The sequence below is a fragment of the Lepidochelys kempii genome, chromosome 7 (assembly GCF_965140285.1).
Source record: "Lepidochelys kempii isolate rLepKem1 chromosome 7, rLepKem1.hap1, whole genome shotgun sequence".
Classification (NCBI taxonomy): Eukaryota; Metazoa; Chordata; order Testudines; family Cheloniidae; genus Lepidochelys; species Lepidochelys kempii.
The window spans coordinates 31186272-31208962 of record NC_136386.1 but is presented as its reverse complement, the minus strand read 5'-3'; the positions used below and the strand labels follow the sequence as shown (position 1 = coordinate 31208962).

General features: G+C 54.1%; 1 protein-coding gene and 1 non-coding gene across 3 annotated transcripts in view; one reads left to right on the top strand and one right to left on the bottom strand.

The window, feature by feature from the left end:
* MACROD1 (mono-ADP ribosylhydrolase 1) overlaps positions 1 to 22691 on the bottom strand; it is a 184340-nt gene that overhangs the window by 48768 nt on the left and 112881 nt on the right. The window lies entirely within an intron of this gene.
* The window catches only part of LOC140915258 (uncharacterized), a 66151-nt gene continuing 53277 nt past the window's right edge, over positions 9818 to 22691 (top strand). Inside the window, exon 1 of the transcript XR_012160114.1 lies at positions 9818 to 9992. This is a non-coding gene — a transcript (uncharacterized LOC140915258). The remainder of the gene's footprint in view (positions 9993 to 22691) is intronic.

Here is a 22691-nt window from a genome sequence, read left to right as displayed (position 1 = left end):
GTAACTCCCCGGTAACAGGTGCTAAAGCATCAGCAAATTGCCAGGGCATGAATGAGGAGCGGAAATCTGTCTGTCTCCAACCCCAGCCAGGGAGAGGCTAGCTTTGACTGATCCCCTCTAACGAGGCCTGGGCTCTGATGAGCTTTACAAACAGCCCAACAATAACAAGTCTGGCGCTGAGATGTGGTGGGGTGGGATCAGGGGGCTGTTTATATAGGGATGCCTTGTCCTGTGCTGAGAAGCAGCTGCCTCTGGAGTGGGAGCTGTTTACATAGGGATCCCTGGCCCCGCACTGAGATGCAGCCATGTCTGGGGCAGAGCGTGGGGGCTGTTTATACAGGGATCCCTCACCCCATACTGAGATGCAGTCACCTCTGGGTCAACGCCCCACATTCCACCCAAACTCATCCATTAGAGTTTCTTTTCAGTTTTCTGACTCCTTCTGCTAATGTAAGATTCCTGTACTCCACTCATCTGCCCAGGGTGTAACTGCACTTCCTTCTCCGGAGTGCCTCCTGATTTACACCAGTCTGAGCACAATCAAACCAGATGGAGTGACACCTGATTCCCAGCCGTGTGAGCAGAACTGTGTGCAGTGGAGTTACTCCAGATTCCCACCATCCTGAGCAGTACCAGTGGCTGACTGACACTGACCCAGGTTGCTGACGGAGAACAGGCCCGTGGTCCTAGGTGCCATCACCCTAACCCCTCTGTCAGACATCAGAGAGCCCTCCCAGCTGAGCCTGACCCTACTTGCCAGCAAGGGCCAATCTGCCCACCAACATTTAATCTATCAGCTCCCCCTTCACCCCAAACCCGGGGCTAGAAATGAATGGAGGCTGTCAGTCTTTCCCCATCCCCACCATGCTTGGATGCATGGCTCCCATCCGGTGTAGAGCTCTCTGAACCCATCCAGGGGAGGGCAGGGAAGGGCTGCTACAGGGCAGGGTCCCCTGTCTGCATCAGGCTTCCTGTGGCGAAGAAATCAAATCCCCAGTTATATTCCTGGCATGGAGGTTTTACCTGCCCCCATTTCCTCCCCAGCTGTGAGAAGCTGTTTGGAGAAGGAGCAGCATTTTGGGAATGTTCAGGGGTGGGTGAAGTATTCAGAGTGACTCAGGAAGGGCGGCTCTCTCCCCAGTCAGTGCTGACCCCAGTTCCCCAGTGCAGCACTAGGGGGTGCTATGCTGCAGGGTGTGGGGTTGGGGTGGGGCTCTGTAGAGGGTGCTCTTTTCTCTAAATCAGCCCTTAGTATGTGTCTGTGGTACGCCTGGCACACTGGGGACCCTGATCTTGGCCAGGGCCTGTGTAGTCCCTGGCACAACTGATACTGCATTCTTCACTGCCTGTCTTAAATTGTTATATAATCCTGTTAAACGACTCCCCACCCCAGAGGTGGAGACCAGGCAAGGGATCTCTGTATAAATAGTCCCCACACCGCTCCCCGGAGGTGGTCACTCTCAGCACTGGGTGAGGGTTCCCTGCATAAACAGCCTCTGTGCCCCTCTCCAGAAGCAAATAATGGGATGAAATGCGGCAGCCGAGTTGGGAGAAAAGGACAGAGGAAGAATCTGATATTTCAGGGGTAACCCCAAGTCACCTCAGTGAGAATCTGAGAGTATTCTCATACCTCAGAATCTGCTGTTCCTTGATCAAACCTGCTCCTCTGGGGGTGGTGTGAATGCCTTGTTTGAACTGAACTATTATTGCGGGCTGCGCTTCACAGTGAACAAAAAAGTTCAGCTGAGATTGCAGGAAAAGGTGGCTTTCAACTCTTCCTCCTGGCCCAATCCACCTGTGAGCTGAGCAGGGCTGTCAGACGGTCCCAGTGCTGTGTGGGCCGGCTGGGCTGGACTAACAGGTTTAAACAGCGCTTAGCAAACCACACCCAGGGCAGTCTCCTGGGACTGGACAGTGGCCGGAAATGGAGCTGGGAGGATTAGGAACTAATCGATTTTGAGGACGGGGCAGGATGTGTGTAAGTGTGAGTCGGCATGCACAGGAAGGTGTGTGTGTAAAGGTTAGAGGTGTGTGTGTAGTGGGAATATGTGTGTGTATGAGAATCTAGGGATAGATAGATAGATAGATTAGATTACATAGAGGGAGTGTATGGGGATAGATAGAGGGGGTATATGGGGATGGATAGATAGATAGATAGATAGATAGATAGATAGATAGATAGATTACATAGAGGGAGTGTATGGGGATAGATAGAGGGGGTATATGGGGATGGATGGATAGATAGATAGATAGATGTGTATGGGTATAGATAGAGAGCTCGATCGATTGATAGAGGCTGTGGGGAGATGGATGGATCCCCAGGGAATAGAATGCAGGGTAGGGGATGATCCTGTATCGGGTCCCAGCATGGGGTCATGGGCCCAGGATGTCCCCTGTTCTGCCCCAGCCCCAATGGCTTTCTGCAGGCTGGTGCAGTAGCCTTGCTATGTATTTCCTCGGCTCCGAGGCTCAGGCCTGAAAGGACCTGCTATCACTGCACTTTGCCTCCTGCTTCAGAGGCTGCATGGATTCTGTATCACCCAAACGGAGGAGGGGCTCGGAACAGGCTCTGCATTGATTCAAGGTGTACCATTCTCCACAGTTCCCGAACAGTATAAACAGCTCCCTGTCCTGCCCCAGAGGTGGCTGGATCACAGCACCAGGAGAGGGATCCCTGTATAAACAGCCCCCCGCGCCCTGCCCTAGAGGCAGCTGCATCTCAGCGCTGGGTGAGGTGTCACTGTAAACACAGCTCAGAGCATGGAGAAAGATGCTCTCTCCCTTTCCGTTCGCTGACAGTCTCCTGCTTGGGGACTAATTAATTCTGGTGCCGCAAAGCCCAGTGAGCTGCTGTTGAATTTGCCGTGTTAATGTGAAGAGCTAATGAAGACAGAATGCCCGCGGGGATCCCAAAGCACTGAGACCAAGGGGAGCGGAGAGGCCTGGGCAGGGCCATCTTGCCAGCACCCTGATCCCCTCCCCAGCCTGTGTTCCACCATGGGGGTGTTTCTGTGTCAGCGCTGGGCAAAGCCCCAGGGCTCTTAAGGGACCCCAGCATCCTGCTACCAGTCCTCCTCCCCTCATTCCTCTCCCCCTTTGTTAATTAACACAGCCGCAGCTGAGCTGGCTGGCGTTCAGAGGCAGAGCTGAGCCAAACGATCTGGCCAGGTTTCAGGAGCTGGGAGCAGCAGTGGTGCAGCAAGCAGGGGGTGCTGCCATGTGGGCTGGGATGGGCATCCCACACTCTCTGGACCCTTTCTGCCCCCAGGGAGACTCTGCCTTCAGATCTGCTACAGGGCAGGGGGGACAAGTTCCAGGGATGAGGACCAGCCGCTCATTGCACAGACCTGATGGAGATCAGGGCCCGCATCGGGCCGGGCACTGCACAGAGAATGCCTCGCAGGCTGAACACAGGGCGGGAGGGGAAGGGACTGTTCCTAGTCACATAGCTGGTTACAGCAGAGCTGCAAACAGAACCCAGTTTAGTCCCTTGATTGACCTTCATGCTGTGAGGGTGATTCCTTTGGCCCGGTGGCCATTTGCACCAGTTCTATGCAGGTGTGACAAAATCAGAGCACTGGGGCTTGTACAGCTACTTTGCACTAGTGTGAATGGCTGCATGAGGGGCAGGGCAATGGGGAACTGGGCTCACGGTGCAGACAAATGTGAAGTCAGGCTCACAAGGATTCAAGAAAGGGTTGAGTAAGGACTAGGAGTCAGGATTCCTGGGTTCTATTCCCAGTCTGTTTGGGGTCTGTGCAGCACCTGGTGCAACGGGGCCCCAATCGGTCGGGGTCTGTGCAGTGCCCAGCACAATGGGGCCCTGATCTTGGTCGGGGTCTGTACAGCACCTGGCACAATGGGGCCCTGATCTCGGTCAGGGTCTGTGCAGCGCCTGGCACAATGGGGGCCTGATCTCGGTTGGGGTTTGGGCAGCACCCAGCACAATGGGGCCCTGTTCTCTGGCAGGTGTGACTGTAACACAAACTAATAATTTGCAGCCTCTGGTCCTTGCCAGCACAACAGCATCTCATTCGCTCTGCCCAGAAGATTCATTCCTCCCGCCACCTTATTCTTCTCCGCCCCTCCCCCTGCAACTGAAGTACCGACAGCTGGCTACAAATTATCTCCCATTATTAACGTACGAGAACTAGAGGCAGTGGGTGATTCAAAGAGACAGTGGCACAGACACCCAGATATTTTTAGGGATTGGCTTGAATTGCAGTGCCAGGGCTGCAGAGATGTCAGTCCAACTCATAAGAATTTGGTAGCAGGCAGAGAGGGAGGACTCTGCATTAATCTGTGGTGGAGGAGCAAGCAGCAGAAACAATCCTGCGCCCCACTCCAGAGGGAGCTGCATTCCAGCGCTGGGTGAGGGATCCCTGTATAAGCAACTCCTGTGCCCCACCCCAGAGGCAGCTGCATCCCAGCGCTGGGTGAGGGGTCTCTGTGCACCAGGTTATAACTGCAACTTCCTGGGTCTGTGCATGAGGAAGAGCTAGAGGAGAGGGTGGCTGGTGCCTTCACTGCGCAGTGCCCCAGGACAGGAAATACCTCTGGCGCTAAGGGTTAGGTATTGAGTTCCTGCTTTTACCAGGCAGCCTGAGAGTACAATGGGCTGCCTAGGACAGCAGGAACAGGAATGCCTGGCCCAGCGGGCCCTCCAGCCGTATGTCCTTTGAGTGTGGAAAAGGGGCGGAGCTGTACTGATAGGCCTTGAACCATGTACCCTCATTTGCACTAGTTCAAAATGGGTGTGAAACATCATCACTCCCTGACCAGTGCTGGGAATGGAACCCAGGAGTCCTGGCCCTCAGCCCTCTCTGCTCTAACCGCTAGACCCCACTTCCCTCACAGAGCTGGGAGCCAGGTCCCTCCTCCCCTCACTCTGCTAGCCCTGGAGTCACTCTCCTGCAGGAGCCTCCAAAGGCACATGCCGGCTGCTCCTCCACCCACCTTAATAATTGAGATGCCAGTGGCTGGGGGCTCTGCTTGATGCTGGGCAGAGCTGGGGCCAGGGCAGGGACAGCCCAGCTGTGCCCAGGTCTGAGCCTCACTGCCCTCATCCCTGCTGCTGCTTGGTCTCCAAGGGAACATGCACACCCCCATCTCATGAACCCCAGGGGCTCTCACACAGTCACAAGCTCCCATATCCCTGGTGCAACAGGACCCCCGGACCGGATGACCCAGCAGGACCCCAGATCCCCAGTACAATGGGACACCCAGCCCCAGACAACATCCTAGAACCCCTGACCCTGGATCCTCAGTACAAGGGGACCCCTGCCCCAGCTGACACCCTAGGACCCTTGACCCCAGTTACCCAGTTCAAGGGGGCCCCCTGCTCCAGATGATACCCCACCCCAGGACCCCGATCCCAGATTCCCAGTACAAGGGGACCCCCAGATGACACCCCAACCCCTCCAAACATACACACGACAGACATTAGTCAGGTCATTTAATGCACCACCAGGAAGGGTTTGGATGCCACGGTGATGGGCATGGGGTAAGAAGTTCTCTGGGATACACATGGTGCCAGCCCAGGCAGGCACCCCAGGGACCTGGCCAGTTTGTTGCTGCTGCTTGCATTGGTATTCCAGGCCACCGCTGCACTCCCTCCAAACCCCATCGCTGTGCTCCGGCTGTTCAAGGAAAACACCCGCCTTCCCCTGTCTCTTCCTTGGCATCAGGCGTTTCCGTTGCCAAGCAACAGCCTCGAGAGGCTTTTCCTGCCACTGATCAGTTTTGCCAGCCGCTGGCTGGAATGGCTGGACCCAGGTGCCTGCTACCTGCTGCACCACCTGAGACCTGAGGGCTGGGAGGGAGGGGGCTGGCCCTTGCCAAAGACCCTCCAAACTCACAGGCAGAGCCTGCATGTAAACTCCACTGAGCTGCTACCAGTCATGGGGGGTAGGTGGATGTGGCCCTGAGACACAGTGTGCAGATGTGCCTGGGGCATGGCATGCAGTGGGACTGACACACGTTGAAGGTGGCATGTGCTGAGATTAGCATGCGCCATACACCGAGCTAAACATGCATGAGGGAGGCATGCAGCAAGAGTGCCATGCACTGAGGAGGGCATGCAGGTCGCAGTGAGATAAGCATGCATCACGGGTGGCACTGGAGATTTCAATGGGCCAAAACTGTATTTGCAGGCGGCGCTGTCCAAGTGTCCCCTCCCCAATCACTCCCAGGGGGCCTTGGTTTGGAACCTTGGACCTGCCCTGGTCCTGGACTGTGGGAGAGGAGAAAATCCACTGGAGACCCATGGGTATCAGTGAGCTCGATATACACACACATCGGGCTGCAATGCACTGGGTGCTGCACAGACCCTGACCAAGATCAGGGCTCCATTATGCCAGGCACCGCACAGACCCTGATTGAGACTGGGGCCCTGTTGCACCAGGTGCTGCACAGACACCTTGTTGCTCTAGTGCTGGTAACTATACAACATTTGTGCCCTGTGGCTGTGGGGCTTCCAAACCCCATGTTGATTTTTTATATTCATTGCTCCAACTCTGGAGAACCCAGCTCCTGCTTGCAAAAGGGGAGCCCTCCAAACCTTATGCTGGCCGGGGCTGAAGGAGAATCCCTGTTGGCAGTATAGGAGCTATGACACACACACACATCAGCAGTTCGGCTTGGACCAGCAGAGGGCAGCAGGGAGGCACACACGCAGCTATAATCTCCCACTAGGGTGACCTGCCAGTTGTAGACTATAAGGTCACACACAAATCTCAAGAGCAGAGAGCTCTGGGATGGTTTAATTTAGTGGCTCCCTGCAGCACTGTACAAAGTGGGGCGTGGGTGGCTGGAGAGTAAGGAAAGAGGGCTCTCCAAGAACACGCCAATCCTGGGATGGTGGGAGCCATGGCGGGGGAGGGGAGATGGAATTTAATGGGAAATCTGCAGAAAACTGGAGGCTTTTTATAGAAACCCTAAAATATCAAATTAGGGAGGAATTATAGGAACATAATAAGGGCCCTTCATTAGCAGATCAGAGCTGGTGGAAGAGGGGGAAATACACGAGCAGGGAGGGGAATAAATATGTATGTGGCTCTTCCTCATTCCTTGCGGATTCATTAGCCCAACATTGCAGGAGTTTCTCTTTCCATGCTGCGGGCCAGAGTTTACAGATCTTAAACTACGATTCATGCCCTGCTGTGAGATATTGTTATTAACATTACAGTAGCACCTAAAGGGCTTGACTGAGATCAGGGCCTCCACTGTGCCAGGCGCTGCCCAGACCCCAACCGAGATCAGGACCGCATTGTGCTGGGTGCTGCCCAGAGCCCGACTGAGATCAGGACCCCATTGTGCTGGGCACTGCCCAGACCTTGACTGAGATAGGGACCCCTTTGTGCTGGGCGCAGCTCAGACCCCGACTGAGATCAGGGATCCCTTTGTGCTGGGCGCAGCTCAGACCCCGACTGAGATCAGGGACCCCTTTGTGCTGGGCGCTGCACAGACAACAACTCCTCTTCAACCTACCAAGCTCCCAAAACCTCCAGAAAAGAGATACCTAGGTTGGAAAAACAGCTGTCATCTCACCTAGCACCTGAGACGTGGCTGTCTCTGGGGCGGAACACAGGGGCTGTTTACACAGGGACCCCCCCACCCAGCACTGCGATGCAGCGGCCTCTAGGGTGGGGAGCAGTTTAACAGCGGCACACAACAGTTTAAGACAGGAAGTGAAGATTCAAGTATCAAATGAAACTACAGACAGATTAAGAGGAGAGAGTGCCCACTACTAAGCCCATCCCGGCACCCCCTGCAGCACAGAGCCCGAGCGCTGCACTGGGGTTAGCACTGACAGCTATGGGAAAGAGCCCCCTATTTAGCCGCCACTGGTCCTTGCAGCAGCGCCCCCATGCACTGTGCTGGGGCACTGGGGTCAGCACTGACTGTGGGCAGACAGGAACCCCATTGAGCCCTCCTACCCTGCTCCCTGCAGCACAGGGCCCCCTAGCATCACACAGGGGAACTGGGGTCAGCACTCACTGAGGGGACATGGCCCACTAGCATTGCGCATTGAGGTCAGCCAGGCAGGAGAGGGCATGGGCATGGGGGGAAATGTGAGTGGTACTGGTCCAAGGGTTGTGTGTCACTCTGCATGGGGACAAGAGCCAAGGAGCTTCCAACCGGTGTGACTGTCACTGAAAGGGCTGCAACCCAGAGTCAGGCCCGTCCGGTAATTAGTGCCCACAGGGGAAGGTTGGCGCAGAGGCCCTGACTCCTCCGGTGGTGCTTTCGACTGAGCTGAGACCCAACACAGTGATTTCACGCCAGGGCTAAGGAAGAGCCATCTGATGGGAAGTCACCACGACCCTGACTGCCACGCGAGGAAAGAGAGGGCGAAGGGATGGAGCCGGGGCTCAGAGCAAATCAACTTAGGACTCAGTCCTGACTTCCAGGCCTCGCCCCCACTCTGAGCCACTAGGCACCCACCCACGCACCAAGCTGGGGATAAACCCCAGAAGTCCTAACTGCCCCCTGCACTAACCCACTAGACACCCCCCTATCCCCCTCCCCCTGAGCAGGGACAGAATCCAGGAGGGTCATTTCAGAAAACTTCAGGGGCGAGGGGAAGGCAAAGCTGTGTCAGGCTATAGAGCCTTATACGTGACTATTATATCCTGCATCGGGGTGGGGGATGGCATAATGGAGAATTTAGACCTATGAAAATCTGTGGGGTGGCAACTGCCCCTGCCTGGCTCCCAGCCCCCTGCTCTCACCCACTAGACCCCCCTCCCTTAGAACACTCCCAGACCATCCCAGCCATCATCTGTTTAGGTACAGACTGAAAAGTGGGGGAAATACCCCTGGGGGTCCCCTCTCCATACCCCTCCCGCATCACAGCCCCAGAGGGGAAGGGCTCACAGCCTGACTGGGGGGGGGCACAACGGCCAAAGGGCTTGAACAAACAAAACTCTCCCTGGGGACAAATCCCAGGGTACTTGGTTTGCAGCCACTACTGCATTAGATGACAGACTGATGGGGCCAGATGCACACCTGGTGTAAACTGGGGTCAATGGAGTGATGCTGCTTTACACCAGCTGGGGATCTGGTCCCATTGACTCCAATGGAGTGATGCTGATTTACACCAGCTGGGGATCTGGTTCCAATGGAGTGACGCTGATTTACACGAGCTGAGGATCTGGCCCCATTGACTCTAATGGAGCAATGCTGATTTACACCAGCTGGGGATCTGGTCCCATTGACTCCAACGGAGCGACGCTGATTTACACCAGCTGGGGATCTGGTCCCATTGACTCCAATGGAGCGACGCTGATTTACACCAGCTGGGGATCTGGTTCCAATGGAGTGACGCTGATTTACACGAGCTGAGGATCTGGTCCCATTGACTCCAATGGAGCGACGCTGATTTACACCAGCTGGGGATCTGGCTCAGCTCGACCCCCTCCCCCCTCCTGACGGCTGCCCTTCATGACGACGCTGCATCATTATTCCCACAGCCCCTTTTTTCGGCTCCAAAAGGCCCCGTGAACCATAAAACAGGCGTTGCTCTCTCTGGCCCCTCTGCCATTTTAGCTGCAGGGGGCGGCGTGGGGGGGCCCTGCCGGCGTCCAGCTAGCAGGAAGCACCCCGGCTCTTCCTCCCGTTACACCGCGTTGCATCGCCCCGGCTAGCACAAATGCACAGCGCGCTGTAGATGTCGTCTGGCGCGCCAGTGGCATCGCAAGCGGTCTCCCCCGCGCTCCCCAGCAGCCGTGTGGGGGGGTGTGTGTGTGTGTGTGTCTTTGCTCGCCCCCACCCCCAGCACACCAACCTTCACTCTGCTCCACACTTCATCCCTTGGCCTTAGCTCGCCCCACGCCGCGAGCCAGCCCTCCCTCCCCACCCCTCTGTTTGAACACCCCCCTCGCCGATTTCCTAGTCTGAGTCTCCATCCCTTTTTGCCTCGTTACTGGAATAAACTGGCCGGCTGGCGTGATAAACTTTGTGGAGGGAGAGAGCGATTGGACGCCAAACAGGTAAGCTTCCACCCCCAAATATATGTAGAGAGAGATTTGTTCGTATTGAAGCCCAGGATGCCTGGGTTCCAAACAGACCTCGCTTGCAAGGCTGCTCCGGGATTTGCAATGATAGCGTGGTTAAAATGCCCGGGCTCCACCGTACAGATTCACTGCTCTGGATTTGCCTAGCTTTCTAAGACTTTTCTGTGATTAAAACCCCATTATGTAGGGGTCTGTCCCTCAGCTGTTAGCTCATCGAGCTTATTTACTTTTGCTGGAGAAACCAGGGTTTTCCAAAAACCTGCAGCGCATTCAAATCCCCACTGCCTCTGTTCTCAAGTTGGGTGTTTTTTGTGCAATAGGGCAAAAGGATGGAGATGGTTTTGGGCACTGATTTTAAGGAGGAGTGGGGGTGGGGGGGAAGCTTGTGTGATTTGATTTCTCTGTTCCTACCTGGAATTAGTTATTTCACACAGGGGGAGGGAAAGTGAGGAGAGACCAGCAGACCAAAAATAAAAAAGACGGATTTGAGAATCGGCTAATGGGGGGTGGGAGGAATGCAAGCTGCTTTCCTGGGCAAGACTGATAGCCGCTGTGCCGTGAAGAGCTGGCTTTGCACCTGGAGAAGATGCAGCGGGGTGTGTGTGTGTGTGTGAGAATGTCTTTCCCATTAGACCCCAGAGTGAAATATATTTTGTGCTCCTTCACCTCTGCATGCGTGTTTCTTGTTGCTTTTCATGTACCGTTCCATTCATGCATACATGATAGCCATGCCAGTAGCTGAGTGCACAAACAGGGACATTCCAGCCACTTAAGGAAACAAGGTGCTCGGGTGAGCTTACACTTCAGTAACCTTTCTGAGCAACGGCAAAATATCCCCCCCCCCCCCAGCAGCTGGGTTGAAATCTGTTGCAAGGAATGAACCCACAATTTGGAGAATTTATTCCAATTTACGCTGTGTATTTTTTCTGGAGGGGGTTCCGGAAAGAAAAGCGATGCTCTGAATTTTGCAGCATTGCCCGATCCACATTCAACATTTCATTTCCTAGCAGGAGGGCAAATAATCCAAAACTCAACATCGAACACTGGCTGGTATGGACATAAAGCTGAGCTTTTTTGTCTTTTTAAACTGGATTCTGCTGTAAAGAAAAATTCTCCCTGGGGGCTCTAATCTTTTGCAACTTCTCAACCTGGGCAAAAGGATTTGGAATTCACATTTTCCAAATGGACCAGGAAAGTCAGGAACTTTCATTTAATTAATAATGTTTGCAAGGTGCTTCCACTATAGAGAAGAAGGGTTATGTTAGCTCTTAATCCTGCAAGGATTTAAACAGTTGCCCCCTTTTCTTCAAGGTGAATAAATCGAAGTAACAATTAACCCGCTCTCAGAAAAGCCAATATTTCCCTCCTTCTTAAAGTATATTTATAAGAAAGCAATGCGTGTATATTGTATTTGGTGGACTGGCTTCTATCAAAGCCCATGCACACACAGTGGTGTAACTCAATACACGACCTCTCCTTCGGATTTGATTTTACTTTGGATGGTGTTAGCTTGATATTTTTAATAAGCTGTTTGCTAGGGACTTTTCCTTTCCCAGCCTATGTTGAATAGAAAGAAGTGGGATCTATCTGTCTATTTATCTACCTGCATTAATTCTGGCGAGTCAGTCTGGACTTGTTCTGTGTCTGCTTTTGGGAAAGGCTCAATGTCCTGCAATCATAGTTCTTCCACTCAAAGGTGTTTTATGAAAACAGAAATATTTTATGCACTCTATTATATTTGGATCTGTGTGTCGCTCGCTTTCCTCTGGGGGGGGGAAGAACACCCCCACCCACCAAATAATCCTGCCACTGGTTTTGTGTGTGTGGTCCATGAAGAAGAAAAAAGATTTCTTGCAGTATCAGGGCCAGGGGCCCTGAGTGCTGAATTTTGAGCTGGGATTTTAAGACAGAAAGCTTTAAGACACCCCTTTCTATAATCTCTCTCTTTTTGCCCAGTTTGTGGCAAGAATTGAGGCCTGTGGAACTGTAGCAGGAGAAATGATACGGCAAAGTTTTAAAATAAAAATCAATTTTGTTGCCTTGAAAAGTGGGAAAAATTTCTGCTTTGGGGGATTTTGTGGCTGCTGTTAAAAGCTGAATAGCCCAAACATTGAGACTGTGTGGTGGGGTGGGGGCTGAAGTGCCAGCCAGGTAGCTGGATTTGCTTAAGGAAATAACATATTTAGGGCTGGGGAAAAGAAATGAATGCGAACTGGCTGCTGATGAAAGATGCGTGTATGTGGCAATGAAGGAAAATATTTGGGAGTGAAAATGATCTGCATCTGTGGACAGCGGAAGTCTTGTAGTGTATTAGACCAAACTTCTGGCTCTGTTGTGAATTGAACAGGCTGGCAAATAAGAGCAAAAAGAGGGTGGAAAAGCAGAAATACACTTTTGGAGTCCATGTCTGTGTTTTTTCCACCTGTGTCAGCAACACGGAGGGCCCATCTTGGATCATAGCATTCTGCTCTTATTCTGGGAAAGTAGGCTCGATTCCCCCCATCCCTGGATGAGGGGAGAGACACAATTCCCAGGTTCAGAAAGGCAGGGGCCCCAGATTCATAGAATCTGCAAACAAATAGCGGGAACCATTTCTTAGCATTAGGGCAAGTCACGGCCTCTGTTCAATCCCTGACCAGCTGGTTAGTTCACCACATTTCTGCCTCGCACGTGAACTCTGCCCTGCTTCCCCCGTTTCTGGTTTGCAAAGGCAGCCTGCAGGGGCTGGGAGGATCAAGCGGTGGGATCAAAACGGAGTCAGGATGCTTGGGCTCTATACCTAGCTCTGGCAAGGGAGTAGGTCTAAGGGTTAGAGTGGGGTTAGGGCTCGGAGCCAGGACTCCTGGGTTCTATTCCCAGCCCTGGGCTGGAAATGGGGGTCTATTGGGTTAAAACAGGGTGCGGAGGCTGGAGGTCAGGACTCCTGGGTTCCATTCTCAGCTGTTGCCTGGCGGGGTGCAGAAACATCCATGCCTCAGTTTCCCTGCCTCTAACACAGGGATAATGATGTTGACTTAGCAGCTGAAGAGACAGAGCACTGAAATACAAAGCTGCCCGAGAGATCAAATGAAAATGACCTGAAGTCCTCATGCTCCTTGTTTGGTTTTGACAAGGCTCTGAGTCAAAGAGGGTTGTGGAGGCGAATTAATGACGAGGTATGATCTGTATTGTGCTTGTGCCCAGGGCCCTGGTCATGGACCAGGCCCCCAGTGTGCCAGGTTCTGTATAGACACAGAGCAAAAAACTCAGCCCCTGGAAGGAAACCTGCAGACCTGCAGTCCAGAGTCGTGGGTATAGCAGCACCCCTGGCACACCCACGCTCCAGGCTGGGAGAGCCACTGTGCAGGGAGTGCTGGGCTTGGCGTGGTGTTCACTGTGCCATCATGAAGTTGCATATGCTGTCTGATACATATCACAGCCTGTCACACAATCACAAACACACACGCATGGTTTCACACAGCCATTCCCGCACACTCCCACTCCAAGAGGAAACCAGAGTAGAGACAAGGGAGCATGGTCGAGCGGCTAGGGCTCCTGGGCTCTATTGCTGGCTCTGTCACTGTCCTGCTGGGTGACCTTGAGCATGTCACGACCCCGCTTTGTGCCTCAGTTTCCCCCCTGCCCTTTGTTTGGACTGTTGCCCCCTGTGTCTGGGCAGCACCAGCTCTGATATTGGTCACAATACACATAATTAAAGACGAGATGAAAGCCAGGGTGGGATCGGCCAGAACTAGCAAAGCAAACGCTACCAAATCAAATCCAGTGGATTTCCCCACCCTCCCTCTAGTGGGAGATCCTTTGTCTGCTCTCACACTGCTAGGAATTCAGGGTAACTCTCAGCCACGGGTGTTGGAGCAAATGGCCCTCTTAGCACCCCATGGCCTGGTTTACAGTGCCTGCACACCTGGGTGCGGCTGTCCTACAGTCCCATTTCTCTGCTGCAGCCCAGCCAGCTGCTCCTGCACACGGGGTCAGAGCTGGGTGTGGGGAGCTGGAGCCAGCTTCCCTAGGCAAAGGGCGGAGGCAGCAACCACATCCTGGGAATCAAACCAGCAACTTCTGGGTCTTTCCAACAGAAGGCTCTGCTGCCAGGGCTGTAGCAGTCGCTACATAGTGCCTGGCCCCCATGGTGGGCCTGGCCTGCACAGCCAGTCCTTTTAGCGCAGGCGCCAGCATTAAGACCAAAGGGTCCTCGGTTCTAGGCCCACTGCCGGCACCACCACCTCCCCCAGGGCAGCTCACAAATCAGCACAGAACACGTCCTGCTTGTAGCTGATTCTTTTGCCCTTTGCACAACAGCAGTGGGACAGGACCACCCAGTGCAAATCACCGGTTGCTGAGCAGCTATGACGTGCAAGGCCTAGTTGTGGATACACGCTGCTGTGCTGGCTGAGGTCTTGGCCCTACAATGCAGCGGGCGCCGCTAGAGGACTCACCAGCTATTCAAAGGGATATAACCCAATTCCTATACTACTTCAGTGGTGACATGGACATGCCAGCTAGGCCACGCTGGCTCCACTAACACCCCCTGCCACACAAACACACACAGAGAGCAGCACAGCGTAAGATGGGTTTCTGTGTGGGCTGACTGACTGAGGGGAAAGGGCTCCTGGCTTCTATCCCCAGCGCTGGGAAGGGAAGGGAGTCTAGTGAGCATGTTCCCACTCTTTGCCTCAGTTTCCCCCTCTGTACAATGGGGATAATGATACTGACCTCTGCTGGAAAGTGTCTTTTGAGATCTACAGATGAACAGCACCATCAGAGAGCCAGGGATGAGTTTGTGTGTGTGTACACAGAGCTCCACCCACGTGATGCCATCCTGGGGTTTCAGTGACTGATGTAACAATTTTAACGGGTGCCATCAGTCCATTAGAGATGTTTGTTTCTCAGCTGCACTGCGCCTTGGGGAAGCCTCTCTGTGTGTGTATCTGTCTGTCTGTGACAGGATGTGTGTCTGTCAGTTGCAGGGGGGTCTGTATTGATTTTCACTCCTGTTTTTAAGGGGTTACATTCCAGTCCCACCCCCAGCCCTGCATCCCTCTGGATCCTGCCTCGCTCCACGCCCCGGAGGCTCCAACCCAGTGGGATGGGAAGTTCCGCTTTAGCCCAAGCGGGGCGGTGTTGGGAGGACGAGGGACACACATGGCCTGTGCAGATCACTCCTGCTCAGACGGATCAGCCCCACCATGGGCAGCTCGGGAGCATCAGCCTGAACAGGGACACGCAGTGTGACAAGTACTGTGCAGTGTAGTTGTGTTACATACACACATAGCACAGAGCAGTGCATCTTTAACACCACTACACACACACACAGAACGCAGTGTGTGTATATCTAACACCACTACACACACAGCATGCTATATATCTAACAAACACTGTGCACACACAGACACACACAGCACAGTGTATGTATATCTAACAACATTACACACAGAGAGTTTGTTGTGTATCTAACAATACTACACACACCCAGAGCATGGTGTATATCTAACACCATTATACACACATGGTAGCACAATCAGCTCTGTTTCCGCTGCATAATTTACTCAGTCTGCAATTATTTCATTCTCTTAACAAGGAAACAAAATGTGCCTCTAATTAGCCTGGACTGCACTTCCCCCGGCCGCCTCTACAAGGGCTCCCAGTCCTGCTAGAGGCACAGCACAGCTGTGGGCTCCAGGTGGCGCTGTTAGGTTCAAGTGCTGGCCTGGGGCAAAAATGACCAGGGTTCGATTCCTTGTTCTGCCACCGTCTTGCTGTGTGACCTTGGGTAAGTTACTGCATTGCTCCTGGACGCTGCTCTCACCGATGAGATAATCCTTATTTGTCCATCGAGATGGTGAGCTCTTGAGGACAGGACTTTGCAGCACCTAGCACAATGGGCCCCAGTGTGGGTCAGGGTCTTCACAGCTCTGGGTTTGGTGATGCCCTGATCTCGGCTGGGCTCTGTGCAGTGCCTGTCACAATGGGGGCCCTGATCTCTCCTCCCAACTGAGATCAGGCCCCCCACTCCATGCTGGACGCTGCACAGACTCAGTGGGAGACAGACCCTGCCCAAACCGCAATCTAAAAAGATTCCTCCCTCCATCAGTGAAGACTGTTGCAAAATATTCCACAGAAAGGGGCTGTGGGGGCATCATTGGACATTCACCTCCTGAGAACTGGGATCACAAATGAGATGAGTTTTAAAAACTCAGCTGAGTTTACTTTTTTGTTCATGTCTCTAAACCATGCCAGGTTTTCATGACTCAATGGGAGGGCAGAATACCAAGACCAGCAGGGGGCTGTGGGTTGGGATTGGGGGGCACCAGCAGAGCTGGGGGTGCAGGCCGGGCTGGGATAGCAGGAGGCTGCGGGTTCGGACTGAAGGGCATGGAGGGGAACCTCATGCACTATTCCCAGCACCAGCCGGTATCAGCAGTTACCACTGCACTCCTAACCATGAAATACTCCGGATCTTGATGAAGAGAGCAGGGGCGAGGCGCTGATAATATTGAATGGCCCCGCTGACTGCAGCGACTGCAGGAACTGGCATCAGGCAGCACTCAGTGCCTCTGCTCTCTCCACTCGCCTACATGTCGCTTTGTGCCGGCAACTGGACCAGTGTGTTGGGGGAATCCATCCCCCAGGCCACAGAGACCTGCGCACCCATCAACACCCACTCGCTACAGAACTTAATTCTGCTGCTGTGGGGGCCCTATCCTACAAGCTTTAAGCTGACCCCTAGGAAAAGGGGGGGCAGAAATAGAGGAATTATTTAAAGGCTTTTCCTAATGTTCTTCCACTGGGATTGAGATGCATCAGCAGAGCTGGGGAAGGGGGGCAGGGCTGGGAGAGCAGGGGGCTGTGGGTTGAGATTGAGGGGCACAGGCAGAGCTGGGGGGAGCCCAGGGCTGAGATAGCAGGGGGCTGCAGGTCGGGATTGAGGGGCACTGGAGCTATATATGTGGAGATGCTGCGGGAAGAAAGGACTGCCACCTCCAAAGGACCAACACTCATTTGACCGGGGGGGATCAGGCCCCCATCTCCTCACATGGTTATTAATCCTGACCAGCCCACATGATACACTGTCCCTCACAGCAGCTGGCCCAAGCTACCTCAGCCCAGAGCCTGGCTGCTTACACGGATGGGAAGCCCAGAGAGAATTGTACGGGACACCTATGGGCTCAGGTCAGGAGCTAGCTATCCCCCATGGCCCCGCTAGGCTCCTCTCCACTTCCCGCAGCCTGCTAAGGGACCAGGGTTTCCCTGGGGAGCCTCTCTGCCCTTTTATTGCAGGAGGGTCAATGGGTTTTGTGGGGGCAGCCCGAGGTCTCCTGGGGGGTGGATGAATGATGGAATGCTAGGAGAGTGGGATGGGGGGATGGATCGGGAATGTCAGCCACGTAGGGGCTGGGTTTGGGATCCTTCTGCTCCCACATGGGGGGGCTCAACCCCTATTACAATGTGTTGTGCAGCTGTGCCCTGCTGGGTGCAGTACCGCCTGCTGACACCAGGGGTGCAAAAGCTGTAGCTCCCACAGGATGCAGTACATGCTGCTGCCACTAGGGGTGTGTGGAGCAGCTGCAGCACCCCCTGGCTGCTAGGAGGTGCAGAGCAGGGGATGCAGAGTCTGCTGGGGCCACTGCAGCTCAGGGAGGCATCTATCGAGATCGGGACATCTGTTGGGCTAGGCACTGCACAGACCCAGCTGGAGACGGGCTGTGCCCCCAGACCTCCCAGTCTGAGAGCTGCACTACACTAGGAAATTAGATGGACCCAGCTACGTCGCTCAGGGAGTGAAAAATCCACACTCCTGAGTAGTTAAGCCGACCTCAGTTCCTGTGTAGACAGCTATTGCTGCTCAGGGAGGGAGACTTACTACAGCCACGGGAGAACCCGTCCCATCGCTGCCAAGTATCTACACTGAAGCACCGCAGTAGCATATTAAGTGTAGCCAGACCCTACACAGTCAAAGGGTGAGAGGGGAAACAGGCACCAAGAGGGGAAAGGACTTGCAAAAGGTCAGTGGCAGAGCTGGGAATAGACCCCAGGCGTCCTGGCTCCCAGCCCCCTGCTCTAACCACTAGACCCCACTCCCCTCCCAGAGCTGTGGCTAGGACTCAGGTAGGGTCCCTGTTCAGAGCTTGAGGGCCCAGCTTTTCCCAGATGGCGCAGACAGGTCCCGACAGCAGGCCAGCACTGTGAAATTTAGCAATGGCTGTACCAGAAGAAAGCAGAAAGGACCTGGCTACCAGCCCACACTGGAGAGTGGGGCTCTTGTGCGCAAGATTTAGCACACGGCGGCCTTGTGCTATTGTGCAAGGTGCATCTCCCCACGCTGCCCCAGGGAGGATCAGCCACCTTTTGGGTGCAAGGGGCTCTTGCATCCTCTCCTGCTGTCTCTATAGCTCACCACAGCCTTGCACTGTTCTCACTGTGGCCTTGCCTGCTTGTGCCAGCCACGCCCACCCATGCCCAAGCCTCTTCTTGCCAGGATGCTGCTACAGGACACGTGCCACCATTTGTGTAAGTGGCTCTTATGCCCTTCCCAGCCCTTTCAGCTCCCCTCTGCCTTGCACCATTTTGCAACCTGCCTGTGGCTGAGCTGATTAGCAGCCTCCTTGTGCAAAGTGCTCGTGTGTCACTCACCCACCCAGCCGCCAGGCCAGCTTGGGGAGGGGACAGCGGTGGGGATCCATTAATGCAAGTTGGGGGGGGGGTCCCCTGCCAACTAGGAAAAGGGGAGGGTACCAGGCTGGAAGCATGAAAAGCCATGCTGTGCTCAGCAGGGCCAATGGCAATGGCCCCGAGTTGGGCAATGTCTGTCTGTCCTTCCAGCTCCCCTGCATGGCTCATTAAACTCTGCCAGATGCACAAGCCCTCAGCCTGTACTGTCCAGAGACGCAGAGGCAAAGCATTCTCCAGTCCCAACCCCACGCAGCGATCTCGGCGCGGGATGGGGTCTGCTCCCCCATCCACCCACATCAGCTTACTGGCTTCAGCTGAGTTGCTTTGCCTCAGGGTGAACAGAAGGGGATCATCTCAATGCTGCCTGAGTGGGAGCAGGGGGTCGGGGGGGCTGGGAGGTAGGACTCTTGGTTCTATCTCCCACTCTAGGAGCGGATTCCCTAGCTACTCTTCTCTGTCTCTCCTCCCATGGATCTCCAAGCAGGACTGTGGTGCCATCAAACCGAGCCCCTTTGCCAGGAGAGATGGACAGGGGGCCTGGTGGGACGAACTGGCAGGAGGAATGGGCTGGCACGAGACCAACAGGATCAGCCCCTGGCCCCTCGCTGGAGGGTCCACCCACACTGAGACAGCCATCTTCATTACACATCTAGCAACGCCTGCGCCCTCAGCTCCTCTCACTCCTATTAGGGGCATTTCCAGGGGACTCCCAGGGCCTGGGCTCGCCCATGATTTGTTTGCTGCCAGGAAAAAAGCGGGGTCAAGTGAATCAAAACCACATTTTCATTTAACCTCCAGGGTGGCTTTGGAATCCTGCCATTCCCATAGCTGTGGGGGTGGAGCCAGGTTGCCTGGGTGCAGTCTATGGCTAGGGCCGGGAGATTGGGAGGCAGGAGCCCTGGGCTCTATTCCCAGAGCTGGGAGGGATGTGGGGTCTAGTGGTTAGTGCAGAGGGTGGGCCCTGGGAGTCAGGACTCCTGGGTTCTATCCCCAGCTTCAAAGGCAATGGAATCTAGTGGGTTAAAGCAGGGGAGGAGTGGGGGGCTGGAGTCAGGACTACTGGGTTCTAGTCCCAGATCTGCTGCTTCCCTGCTGTGTGACTTCGGGTGAGTCTCTCCTCTGTGCCTCATTCTCCTCCCATCCTGTGTCTGTTCAGACTGTGAGCTCCGTGGAGCAGGACCTCTGCAGTGCCTGGCACAGCTGAGACCTTTGGGGCCTGTGCAGCACCCGGCACAAGTGAACCCCTGATCCCAGCCAGGGCCCTCAACCAGTACTGCAATACAACCAACAGCACGGGGGACCAAAGCTCAGAGCTCGCCCGCCTCGTTTGCATGGGGAAATTGGGGTCCACGTCCCCCTCCCCTACATGCAGGACACGCCCAAACCAAACGGTATTGGCATGTTCTGTGCTTGGCTGCAGCTCCAAGCCCTGGCTGATGGGATGCCTAATTAACCACGGACTGCACCCTCCACTAGCCATGGGAGCCCAGGCACCCAGCCAGCCCATTAGAACCTGTCTCCACGTGACTAATGCTTGCGAGTGAACTGGCCAAATATAAAAAAACAGAGAGGAAAGAGCTGAATTCGCTTGCAAGAAGAAATCTGGGGCAGCTGCTTATGGTCAAGAGCCAGGGCTCCTGGGATCTAGCCCAGGTCTGGGAGGGGAGTGGGGTCTAATGGTTAGATTGGGGGACTGGGAGCTAGGACTCCTGGGTTCTAGCCCCAGCTCTGGAACAGAAGTGGGGTCTCATGTTAGCGCTGTATAAGAGACATTTATTTGCTTTTGAGCCTTTAGGCATCATATTTTTCAGCTTTTCTACATAGTCACACGGGCTGGACTTTTTTTTAAGCACATAAACAAAAGCTAAGGGTAGCAGGGACCTACCTGCTCTGACTTCAAGCCCACGTGCTGCCTCAGTTTCCCTTCTCTCAGATGGGTTCTCCCAGCTCCCAACACTGGGTTTTTTCTCCCAGTTGCTGCAGTGACTTATCTGTCCAGCAACGTCATGACAATCCACCCATTCCAGAGTTCAGAACAAAGGCCAAACAGGAACTAACCCCCAAAACTCCCTCTCGGCCAATCCTTCAAGGGTCTTGCCCAGTTCCTAATTGTCATGAATTCTTCTGTTGGCTCCATCTTCCAGCCCTCCCAGCTGCAATCGGTTCCTTTGTCTGCCCCCTTGTTAGCAGTGATAGCTGCACCTCCCCCTGCCAGAGGGTGGCAGCATAGCGGGAACCCACATGGGAAATAAAAATAACTGTCTGCCTCTAACTGTCCTGTCCCCTTTCCAAGGCCTCTTCCTATATATCCAACTGCAGCCCTTCCCTGGCTGTTCTCCTGCTTCCCCTCCCAGCTATCCCTGGAGCTCTTGATTGATCACAGCTGCCCTTCATGCCCTGATTGCCTCACACTCATTCCGTACACCTGGGGAGGTGGGGCTCAGGCTGGCACAGGTGTGGCAGAATCCTCGCCCCACACTTAAAGGGCCAGCTCTCCGTGGGGCACTGAGAATATCAGGACTCTGGGACCTGGGCCTCGAAGTGAAATGTCATGAGAGCTGGCAACACTGAGTGGCAGAACGTGGTACTTGAAAACCCTCACCCAGACACCTCCTGATCATTGTTATTTAGTATTAGCCCTAGGAAAGTTTCCGATGGGATGTTTTCCCAGCCGTTTTGCCAAAATTCCACGGGAATGTGACGATCCTGCCAAATTTCATTGGGGGGGAGTGGGGAGCGGGAAATGACCCTGGAGACAGAACATGTTGATTTTTCATTCCAAAGTCACTTTCTGTTTCAAAATTTATTTTATTTTATATTATAAAAATACATATACTTTTCCCTCCAAAACTGTCCAAATTGAAACATTTGACTCCAAAGGATTTTTTTTCAAAAATTTCGAGATTGGCTGTTTGGTTCTGGTTTGGAACACAAACAGATTTTGGAATCATGGCATTTTCTGTGCAGCAGAAACGCTGCTTCCCGCACAGCTCTAATAATTCCTATTATTTATTATTTGCATGGAAGTCATGGACCCCATTGTGCCAGGCACTGTAAAACAGAGCAAAACACTGACCCTGCCCCAAAGAGCTGTCAATCTAAGTATAAGACTAGAGACAGCAGATGGATAAGTGACAGACGGGGAAGCCCAAGGAAACAGTGAGACAGTATTGGTCAGCATGATGGGCAGTGGTATCAGCGCACCAGCAGGGAGGCTTCAGAGCAAGGGAGAGTCTGGAAGATGGATGTGGAGGTGGCTCTGAAGTTCCACTCAAATGCGAGGGGCAGTGTGCGAGACAGCACAAAGGGGCTTGTTTGAAAATGTAACAAGTGGGCGATGGCGGCCGGGATCATGGGCGAGCGTCGAGAGCCTGACAGCAAACGAGACATGCTAGGCAGGGTGTGGATTGAGTGTGGAGGGCCATGAAAGGGAAGGCAAGCAACATGTGCTTTCAGCACTAGAGAAGGGGAAGCCAGTGGAGCAATTCAAATTTTGATGGGAAAAAGTCCAGACAACAAATGGATGGAGAGGTGTATGTAGGGGGGCGTGGAGGGATGGATGGATGGAGAGGGGTACGTAGGGGGGCATGGAGGGATGGATGGATGAATGGATGGTATGGGGGCACGTAGGGAAGTCTGTATGTATGGATGTATGTATGTAGGGGGCATGGATGGATGGAGGGGTATATGTAGGGGGGATGGATGGATGGAGGAGTGGATGGAGGTGGCATGGATGGATGGATGCATGGAGGGGTGTACGTAGGAGGGCATGGATGGATGGACGGAGGGATGGATGGGCCATGGATGGAGGAGTGTATGTTGGGGGTGATGGATGGATGGATGGATGGAGGCGTGTGCCGGACAGGTGGATGGATGGAGGGTTATATGTAGGGGACATGGATGGGTGGATGGTGCCGTGTGGAGGGATATATGTAGTGAGGATGACGGGTGTGTGTGGGGGATGGATAGATGCAGGGAGGAGGTATGTGGGGGGATGCAGGGAGG